This window comes from Pseudophryne corroboree, unplaced genomic scaffold (assembly GCF_028390025.1).
Source record: "Pseudophryne corroboree isolate aPseCor3 unplaced genomic scaffold, aPseCor3.hap2 scaffold_1212, whole genome shotgun sequence".
Taxonomy (NCBI): domain Eukaryota; kingdom Metazoa; phylum Chordata; class Amphibia; order Anura; family Myobatrachidae; genus Pseudophryne; species Pseudophryne corroboree.
In genome coordinates this window covers 1-9490 of record NW_026967838.1, presented here as the reverse complement: position 1 = coordinate 9490, position 9490 = coordinate 1, and positions in this window count along the sequence as shown.

Here is a 9490-nt window from a genome sequence, read left to right as displayed (position 1 = left end):
ACCATGTAGCTGCCTTACAAATTTGATCAGCTGAGGCGCCATGGTAGGCTGCCCAAGAAGGTCCTACTTAACGAGTAAAGAGGCCAGACACATTGGGCCCAATGCAGATCTGATCGCTGCTGTGCATTTTCGAAGCACTGGGCGGGCGCCCAGCATCCTCTACGGACTACGAGAAAATGATTTACCGGTAGGTAATTAAAATCCTATTTTCTCTTACATCCTAGAGGATGTTGGGGTCCATTTTAATACCAAGGGGATGTACCAAAGCTCCAAGTATGGGAGGGAGAGTGCTGAGACTCCTGCAGAACAGACTGACTAACATGAGGTCCTCAGAGGCCAAAGTATCAAACTTGTAGAACTTAGCAAACATGTTCGACCCTGACCAAATAGCTGCTCGGCCAAGCTGTAAGCCGAGACACCCCGGGCAGCCGCCCAGGAGGAACCCACCTTATGAGTAGAGTGGGCCTTGACAGATTTTGGACATGGCAAGCCTGCCGTAGAAATAGCATGCTGGATAGTGAACCTGATCCAGCGAGAAATCGTCTGCTTAGAAGCAGGACACCCAACTTTGTTGGGATCAAAGAGAGAGTCCGATTTCCTGTGACGAGAAGTCCTCTTCACATAAATCTTCAAAGCCCTCACAACATCCAAGGACTTGGAGGAAATTGAGGAGTCAGTAGCCACTGGCACCACAATAGGTTGGTTGATATGAAAAATTGATACAACCTTAAGAAACTGCTGACGCGTTCTGAGCTCAGCTCTATCATCATGAAAAATCAAGTAGGGGCTCTTGCAGGACAAAGCCCCCAATTCCGACACACGTCTAGCAGATGCTAGAGCCGACAGTGTGACCACCTTCCAAGTAAGAAACTTGACTTCCACCTACTGCAAAGGCAAATACCAATCCAACTGTAAGAACTGCGACACCACATTAAGATCCCAGATGCCGTAGGAGGCACAAAGGGTGGCTGGATGTGCAGAACCCCTAGTCTGAACCTCAGGGAGAGCACCCAATTGTTTCTGGAAGAAAATGGATAAGACCGAAATCTGGACCTTAATGGAGCCCAAGCGTAGGCCTACATCCACACCCGCTTGCAGAAAGAGGTGAAACCGTCCCGTTGAAACTCCACCATAGGAAACCTCTTGGATTCACACCAAGACACATACTTCTTCAAAATCCAATGGTAATGTTTAGACGTTACTCCCTTCCTAGCCTGGATCAGGGTAGGGATGACCTTCTTCGGAATACCCTTCCGAGCTAAAATCAGGCGTTCAACCTCCATGCCATCAAACGTAGCCGTGTTAAGTCTCAATAGGCGAACGGCCCCTGTAGGAGAAGGTCCTCGCAAAGAGGAAGAGGCCTCGGATCCTCCAGCAGTAATTCCAGGAGATCCACATACCAAGCCCGTCTTCGCCAGTTCAGAGCAATGAGGATTGCCTAAACTCTTGTTCTCTTTATTAGTTTGAGAACATTTGGAATAAGTGGAAGTGGAGGGAACACATACACGAGTTACCAAGGCATCCACCGCCACTGCTTGTGGGTCTCTCGACCTGGAACAGTACCTCCGAAGCTTTTTGTTGAGGCGGGAGGCAATCAGGTCTATCTGAGGAATTCCCCACGACTTGTTACCTGTCACGATCCGGGTATCTGGACGCCATTTCTTACCCATCAGATGTCTCCTAAGGCTGGCTCAGCGCTCCAGGACCGGATCCCATCTGTTATCCTGATGTTTACATTCCAGTATCCTCTCCTGTCACTCTGAGACACTGTCACAGTAAACGCCATATTACATCTGGCATGGGGTCTCCCGCGGCCTCCGCCGCCGTCCCTGAGCTTCTGCATGCAGAGTGTCTGAGTGGCGATTACGTCAGCCGCGGCCTCCGCTGTGTCCGCGTGGTTGGATGTGCACCTGTCAGCCTGGCGTCTCCTGTCTCCGGTGGCCGGCGCCGCCATTACTGTTTTCATTACCACATGGATTACAAACCAAACTTCCCTCCAAGTGTCTGCATGGGCGCAGCCATCTTGGATTCTGTCAGCTGATCATTTCCACCAATCTGTTCTCAGTATTGATAATCTGCATAATTGCCTAGCCAATCCCTTCCTTGCTGCGGGTATAAGTATGTTGTGCCTGAGCAAGGAAGGCGTCAGTGCTTTGGTTGTCAAACCTAGTTCCAGTTAGTCTCTCTCCTGTGATTGTCTTCCAGGTTCCAGCTCCTGTCTCAAGACTTCCACTATAGAGACCCGCACCAGCATTCCACCTGCGGTGTAGCCTGACTCTCCGATCCAATTTGGATTCATCTGTTTCCAGCTACAACATTACCTGCTTCCAGCCCAGCTTCCAGCAGAGTACAGCTTCTCTTAAAGGGCCGGTGTCCTTTCTACAGTTTACCACTCTCCACCGGTATTATTATTTCTCCGCTCTCAAGCTCTACATTTCATTCATATTGCATCGCTCTCAAGCTTCATTTATTATTTAACTGGTTCCAGCCAGTATCCACTCTGTGCCAACATCTGTCTGGTTCCAACCAGAACCCACAGCAGCTATTTTATTTACAGCAGTCCAGCTTTCCCTGGAACACCAGCTGGTACGATCCTGGGCTTTCTTCATTGCTACAGTCGGGCCTGGTAAGGACTTTCCAACTTGCAGATAATAAGAACTGTCTCATACTACCAGAGCTCTGTGGCCCCTGCCACCCTGTAGTACCCAGGAACTGTATTATTTCTCTGCTGATTTTATGTCTCTTTTTACTGCTACTGTGATGCTTGGAGTTTGTCATAAATAAACATCATTGACTTTTATTCAAGTTGTCGTGGTCACGCCTTCGGGCGGTTATTCTTCATGTTACTTACATGTCCAGGGGTCTGATACAACCTCCCAGGTTCCGGTACATCTCAGCCCCTACAACTGAGGCTGCCTCCCGTCAGCTCAGGCCCTCAGTTGAGAGTTGTGACAGTAAGCACTGACCTAATGAATCCAGCCGGAGACCAGGATCAAGCGGCCAGGCCGATGCAAGAACTGGCAGCCCGACTTGAACATCAGGAGGCTGCACAGGGCCACATCATCCGCTGTCTCCAGGATCTCTCTACTCGGCTGGATGGGATTCAGACAACTCTCCGTGGATCAGACGCGTCCGGTGCGTCAACCACAGTGACTCCAGCTATAACCCCACCCACCTTACCCATTTCTGCTCCACGTCTTCATCTTCCAACGCCAGCAAAATTTGACGGATCCCCAAGATTCTGCAGGGGATTTCTCAACCAGTGTGAGATTCAGTTTGAGCTACAACCCGGCAGTTTTCCTAGTGACCGTACAAAAATTGCCTACATTATCTCTCTTCTCAGTGGCTCAGCCCTTGATTGGGCATCACCGTTATGGGAGAGGTCCGACACCCTGTTATCTTCTTACACTGCATTCGTGTCAACATTCAGGCGCATCTTCGACGAGCCAGGCCGGGTAACCTCAGCTTCATCCGAGATTCTCCGTTTACGCCAGGGATCACGTACTGTAGGACAATACCTTATACAGTTCCAGATCCTGGCATCCGAACTGGCATGGAACGACGAGGCCCTGTATGCTGCATTCTGGCATGGCTTATCTGAGCGTATTAAAGATGAGTTAGCTACCAGAGACTTACCTTCCAAGTTAGATGAGCTAATCTCACTCTGCACGAAAGTTGATTTACGTTTCAGAGAGAGAGCAACTGAGCGTGGAAGATCATCTGCTCCAAAATCTTCTGCTCCTCCTCCTCGCCAACTGTCACCATCTAAAGATGAGCCCATGCAAATTGGCCGTTCCCGTTTAACTCCTGCTGAGCGCCGAAGACGTCTCTCCGAGTCTCTCTGTCTTTATTGTGCAGCTCCGTCTCACACCATTAATGCCTGTCCCAAACGTCCGGGACTCCAGACCCTAGCTCGCCAAGGAGAGGGCCGGCTAGGAGTAATGATCTCCTCACCATCTCCTCAAGATTGTAATCTCCCAGTCTCGCTTCAAGTTGCTCAACGTTATCGAAACGTCATTGCCCTCCTTGATTCCGGAGCAGCTGGGAACTTTATTACCGAAGCCTATGTTAAACGGTGGTCCCTACCCACCGAGAGACTTCCTTCGTCCATTTCCTTAACTGCCGTGGATGGCAGCAAAATTTTTGATGCAGTTATTTCTTTAAGGACTCTACCAGTTCGTCTGAGAGTGGGAGTTCTTCATTCCGAACTTATTTCTTTTTTAGTGATTCCAAGAGCCACACATCCTGTGGTCCTGGGCCTTCCATGGCTCCGTCTTCACAATCCTACTATTGATTGGACGACTACGCAAATCCTGGCATGGGGTTCCTCCTGTGCTGAGACATGTTTGTTTAAAGTATTGCCTGTCTGTTCTTCCTCCCCCAGGTCGTCTGATGTTCCACCTCCTCCATATCAAGATTTCACGGATGTGTTCAGTAAAGCTTCTGCTGATATCCTTCCTCCTAATAGAGAATGGGACTGCCCGATTGATCTCGTTCCAGGGAAGGTTCCACCTCGAGGCCGAACTTATCCGTTGTCTCTGCCTGAGACGCATTCTATGGAGGAATACATTAAAGAGAACCTAGCAAAGGGGTTCATTCGACCTTCTTCTTCTCCAGCCGGCGCAGGCTTCTTTTTTTGTAAAGAAGAAAGATGGTGGTCTGCGGCCGTGCATCGACTACAGAGGTTTGAACGACATTACCATCAAGAACCGTTATCCTTTACCCCTGATTACTGAGCTCTTTGACAGAGTTAGCGGAGCTACCATCTTTACAAAGCTGGACTTGAGAGGTGCATACAATCTCATCCGGATCCGTGAGGGTGACGAGTGGAAGACCGCCTTTAACACCCGTGACGGACATTATGAGTACCTCGTCATGCCCTTCGGATTGAGCAATGCTCCAGCTGTCTTCCAGCATTTTGTCAATGAGATCTTCAGAGACATTCTATACCGTCATGTCGTGTTCTATCTAGATGATATCCTCATTTTTGCCAACGATTTAGAGGAACATCGTTTTTGGGTTAAAGAGGTTCTGTCCCGTCTCCGTGTCAATCATCTCTATTGCAAATTAGAGAAATGCGTCTTTGAAGTCAAGTCCATTCCGTTTCTAGGGTACATTGTGTCCGGTTCCGGACTAGAGATGGATCCTGAGAAACTACAAGCAATCCAGAATTGGCCGGTACCCTTAACCCTCAAAGGGGTCCAGAGGTTCTTAGGGTTCGCCAACTATTACCGAAAGTTTATACGAGACTTTTCCACCATTGTGGCGCCTATTACTGCTTTCACTAAGAAGGGTGCTAACCCGTCCAAGTGGTCTGAAGAAGCTATGCAAGCATTTCATCTTTTAAAACAAAGGTTCATCTCTGCGCCTGTTCTGAAACAGCCTGACATCGACTCTCCTTTCATCTTAGAGGTGGATGCCTCCTCCGTTGGAGTAGGAGCGGTGTTATCTCAGAGGGCTAAAGATGGCCATTTACATCCTTGCAGTTTCTTCTCCCGGAAGTTCTCCCCAGCGGAGCGCAACTATGCCATTGGCGACCAGGAGTTGCTAGCCATCAAGCTCGCTCTAGAGGAGTGGAGATATCTGTTGGAGGGAGCTTCTCATTCAATCACCATACTTACAGACCACAAGAACCTTTTATATCTGAAAGGCGCACAATGTTTCAACCCTCGTCAGGCCAGATGGGCACTTTTCTTTTCCAGGTTCGACTTTAAACTCCAGTTCTGTAAGGGCTCTCAGAATCGCAAGGCCGATGCCCTTTCCCGCTCATGGGAGCAAGAAAATGAGTCAGAGTCTTCAGACAAGCATCCTATTATAAATCCGTTGGCATTCTCCACGGTAGGGATGGACTCTACGCCCCCATCAGGGAAAAGTTTTGTGAAGCCGATGCTAAGGAAGAAGCTCACGCATTGGGCCCATGCTTCCCGTTTTGCCGGACATACAGGTATCCAAAAAACCCTGTAGTTTATCTCTAGGTCCTATTGGTGGCCAACTCTGAAAAAGGACGTCTTGGAGTTTATTGCATCTTGCCCAAAGTGTGCTCAACATAAGGTATCCCGCCAGTCGCCTGCGGGGCAACTGGTTCCACTATCTGTTCCCCGTCGACCATGGACCCATTTGTCGATGGATTTTATTACAGATTTACCCATGTGCAACAAGTTCAATACCATCTGGGTGGTAGTTGACCGGTTCACCAAGATGGCACACTTCATTCCTCTCACCGGTCTTCCGTCAGCTTCCAAGTTGGCTCAAGTATTCATACAAGAGATCTTCCGACTCCACGGTCTTCCTGAAGAAATTATCTCAGACCGAGGAGTTCAATTCACAGCCAAATTCTGGCGAAGTAAATGTCAAGTCCTCCAAGTCAAGCTAAAGTTTTCCACGGCTTACCATCCTCAGACCAATGGTCAAACTGAGAGGGTGAATCAGGACTTGGAGGCCTTCCTCTGCATCTATGTGTCCTCCTCTCAAGATGACTGGGTTCAATTACTTCCCTGGGCCGAGTTCTGTCATAACAACCAGTATCATTCTTCATCTGCTTCAACACCATTCTTCACTAACTTTGGATTCCACCCTAAAGTCCCTGAGTTCCAACCGCTTCCAGCAACTTCTGTTCCCGCAGTGGATATCACCTTGCATCAGTTTGCCAATATCTGGAAGAGCGTACGATCAGCTCTGCTCAAGGCATCGTTCAGGTACAAGACGTTTGCGGATAAGAAGCGTCGAGCAGTTCCTGCTCTCAAGGTGGGTGATCGGGTATGGTTATCCACGAAGAATTTGAGGTTAAGAGTTCCCAGTATGAAGTTTGCACCTCGCTACATCGGTCCTTTTAAAATTGAACAAGTCATCAATCCTGTTGCTTACAGACTCCAGTTGCCTCCCTTCTTAAAAATACCCAGGACATTCCATGTTTCCCTGTTGAAACCGCTGATCTTGAATCGGTTTCATTCCTCACTTCCTCCAACTCCGAAAGTCCAAACTCAACGAGGCGTTGAGTATGAAGTGGCCAAGATCCTGGACTCACGTCACCGTTACGGTCAACTACAGTATCTTATTGACTGGAAGGGTTACGGCCCTGAGGAACGTTCATGGACCAATGCTTCTGATGTCCATGCTCCTGCCTTGGTCCGGAGATTCCCTTCCAAGTTTCCTCAAAAGCCAAAGAAGTGTCCTGGGCCCACTCCTAAAGGGGGGGGGGGGGGGGTGCTGTCACGATCCGGGTATCTGGACGCCATTTCTTACCCATCAGATGTCTCCTAAGGCTGGCTCAGCGCTCCAGGACCGGATCCCATCTGTTATCCTGATGTTTACATTCCTGTATCCTCTCCTGTCACTCTGAGACGCTGTCACAGTAAACGCCATATTACATCTGGCATGGCGTCTCCCGCGGCCTCCGCCGCCGTCCCTGAGCTTCTGCATGCAGAGTGTCTGAGTGGCGATTACGTCAGCCACGGCCTCCGCTGTGTCCGCGTGGTTGGATGTGCACCTGTCAGCCTGGCGTCTCCTGTCTCCGGTGGCCGGCGCCGCCATTACTGTTTTCATTACCACATGGATTACAAACCAAACTTCCCTCCAAGTGTCTGCATGGGCGCAGCCATCTTGGATTCTGTCAGCTGATCATTTCCACCAATCTGTTCTCAGTATTGATAATCTGCATAATTGCCTAGCCAATCCCTTCCTTGCTGCGGGTATAAGTATGTTGTGCCTGAGCAAGGAAGGCGTCAGTGCTTTGGTTGAACCTAGTTCCAGTTTGTCTCTCTCCTGTGATTGTCTTCCAGGTTCCAGCTCCTGTCTCAAGACTTCCACTATAGAGACCCGCACCAGCATTCCACCTGCGGTGTAGCCTGACTCTCCGATCCAATTTGGATTCATCTGTTTCCAGCTACAACATTACCTGCTTCCAGCCCAGCTTCCAGCAGAGTACAGCTTCTCTTAAAGGGCCGGTGTCCTTTCTACAGTTTACCACTCTCCACCGGTATTATTATTTCTCCGCTCTCAAGCTCTACATTTCATTCATATTGCATCGCTCTCAAGCTTCATTTATTATTTAACTGGTTCCAGCCAGTATCCACTCTGTGCCAACATCTGTCTGGTTCCAACCAGAACCCACAGCAGCTATTTTATTTACAGCAGTCCAGCTTTCCCTGGAACACCAGCTGGTACGATCCTGGGCTTTCTTCATTGCTACAGTCGGGCCTGGTAAGGACTTTCCAACTTGCAGATAATAAGAACTGTCTCATACTACCAGAGCTCTGTGGCCCCTGCCACCCTGTAGTACCCAGGAACTGTATTATTTCTCTGCTGATTTTATGTCTCTTTTTACTGCTACTGTGATGCTTGGAGTTTGTCATAAATAAACATCATTGACTTTTATTCAAGTTGTCGTGGTCACGCCTTCGGGCGGTTATTCTTCATGTTACTTACATGTCCAGGGGTCTGATACAACCTCCCAGGTTCCGGTACATCTCATCCCCTACAACTGAGGCTGCCTCCCGTCAGCTCAGGCCCTCAGTTGTGACATTACCTTTGCGAACACCTACGAGTGGAGGCCCCATTCTCCTGGATAGAGATCGTGTCTACTGACGAAGTCCACTTCCCAGTTGTCCACTCCCAGAATGAAGATGGCTGACAGCGCCAGCACGTGCTTTTCTGCCCAGAGGAGGATTCTTGTCACCTCTGACATCGCCGCTCTGCTCTTCGTTCCGCCTTGACGTTTTATGTAGAACACTGCCGTTGCATTGTCCAACTGAACCTGAGTGGCCCGATCTTGCAGAAGATGTGCCACATGTAGAAGACCGTTGTATACGGCCCTCAGTTCCAGAATGTTTATCGGAAAGGATGGATTCCAGACTTGACCACTTTCCTTGAAAGTTTTCCCCTTGGGTGACTGCTCCCCAACCTCTGAGACTGCATCCGTGGTTAGAAGGATCCAATTCTGAATTCCGAACCTGCGGCGATCGAGAAGGTGAGAAGCTTGCAGCCACCATAGGAGCAAAATCCTGGCTTTCGGCGACAGGCATATCCGCTGGTGCACGTTTCCAGGAGATCCAACTGGAAGAACCGTGCGTGGAATCTTCCATACTGTAGAGCCTCGTAAGACGCTACCATCTTCCCCAGAAGGCGAATGCACTGATGAACCGATACCCAGGCTGGCGTGACCAGTGTTAGGGTACAAGCGCGGGCCCAGGACGTCCCTCACGCGCCAATACAGTGTTTTCTGAGCCAGCCGGAGAGCAGCCTGCGAGAGCTGCGCTCCCACACTTGTGCCGCTATACCCGCGGGTTTCCCTCTAACCGGGCAGCCAGCATCATACTCACCACCTCTTCTTTCTTCTGGCTCTGTTAAGGGGTGGCGGCCGTCTTGCGGGAGTGAGCGGTTGCCTCGGGGGCTTGCGATCATCACCGTCAGGAGCTCAGTGTCCTGTCAGCGGAGATAGAGAACCATTAACTTCTAGAGTTGGTTCCTACTCCCCCCCTTAAGTCCCACAAAG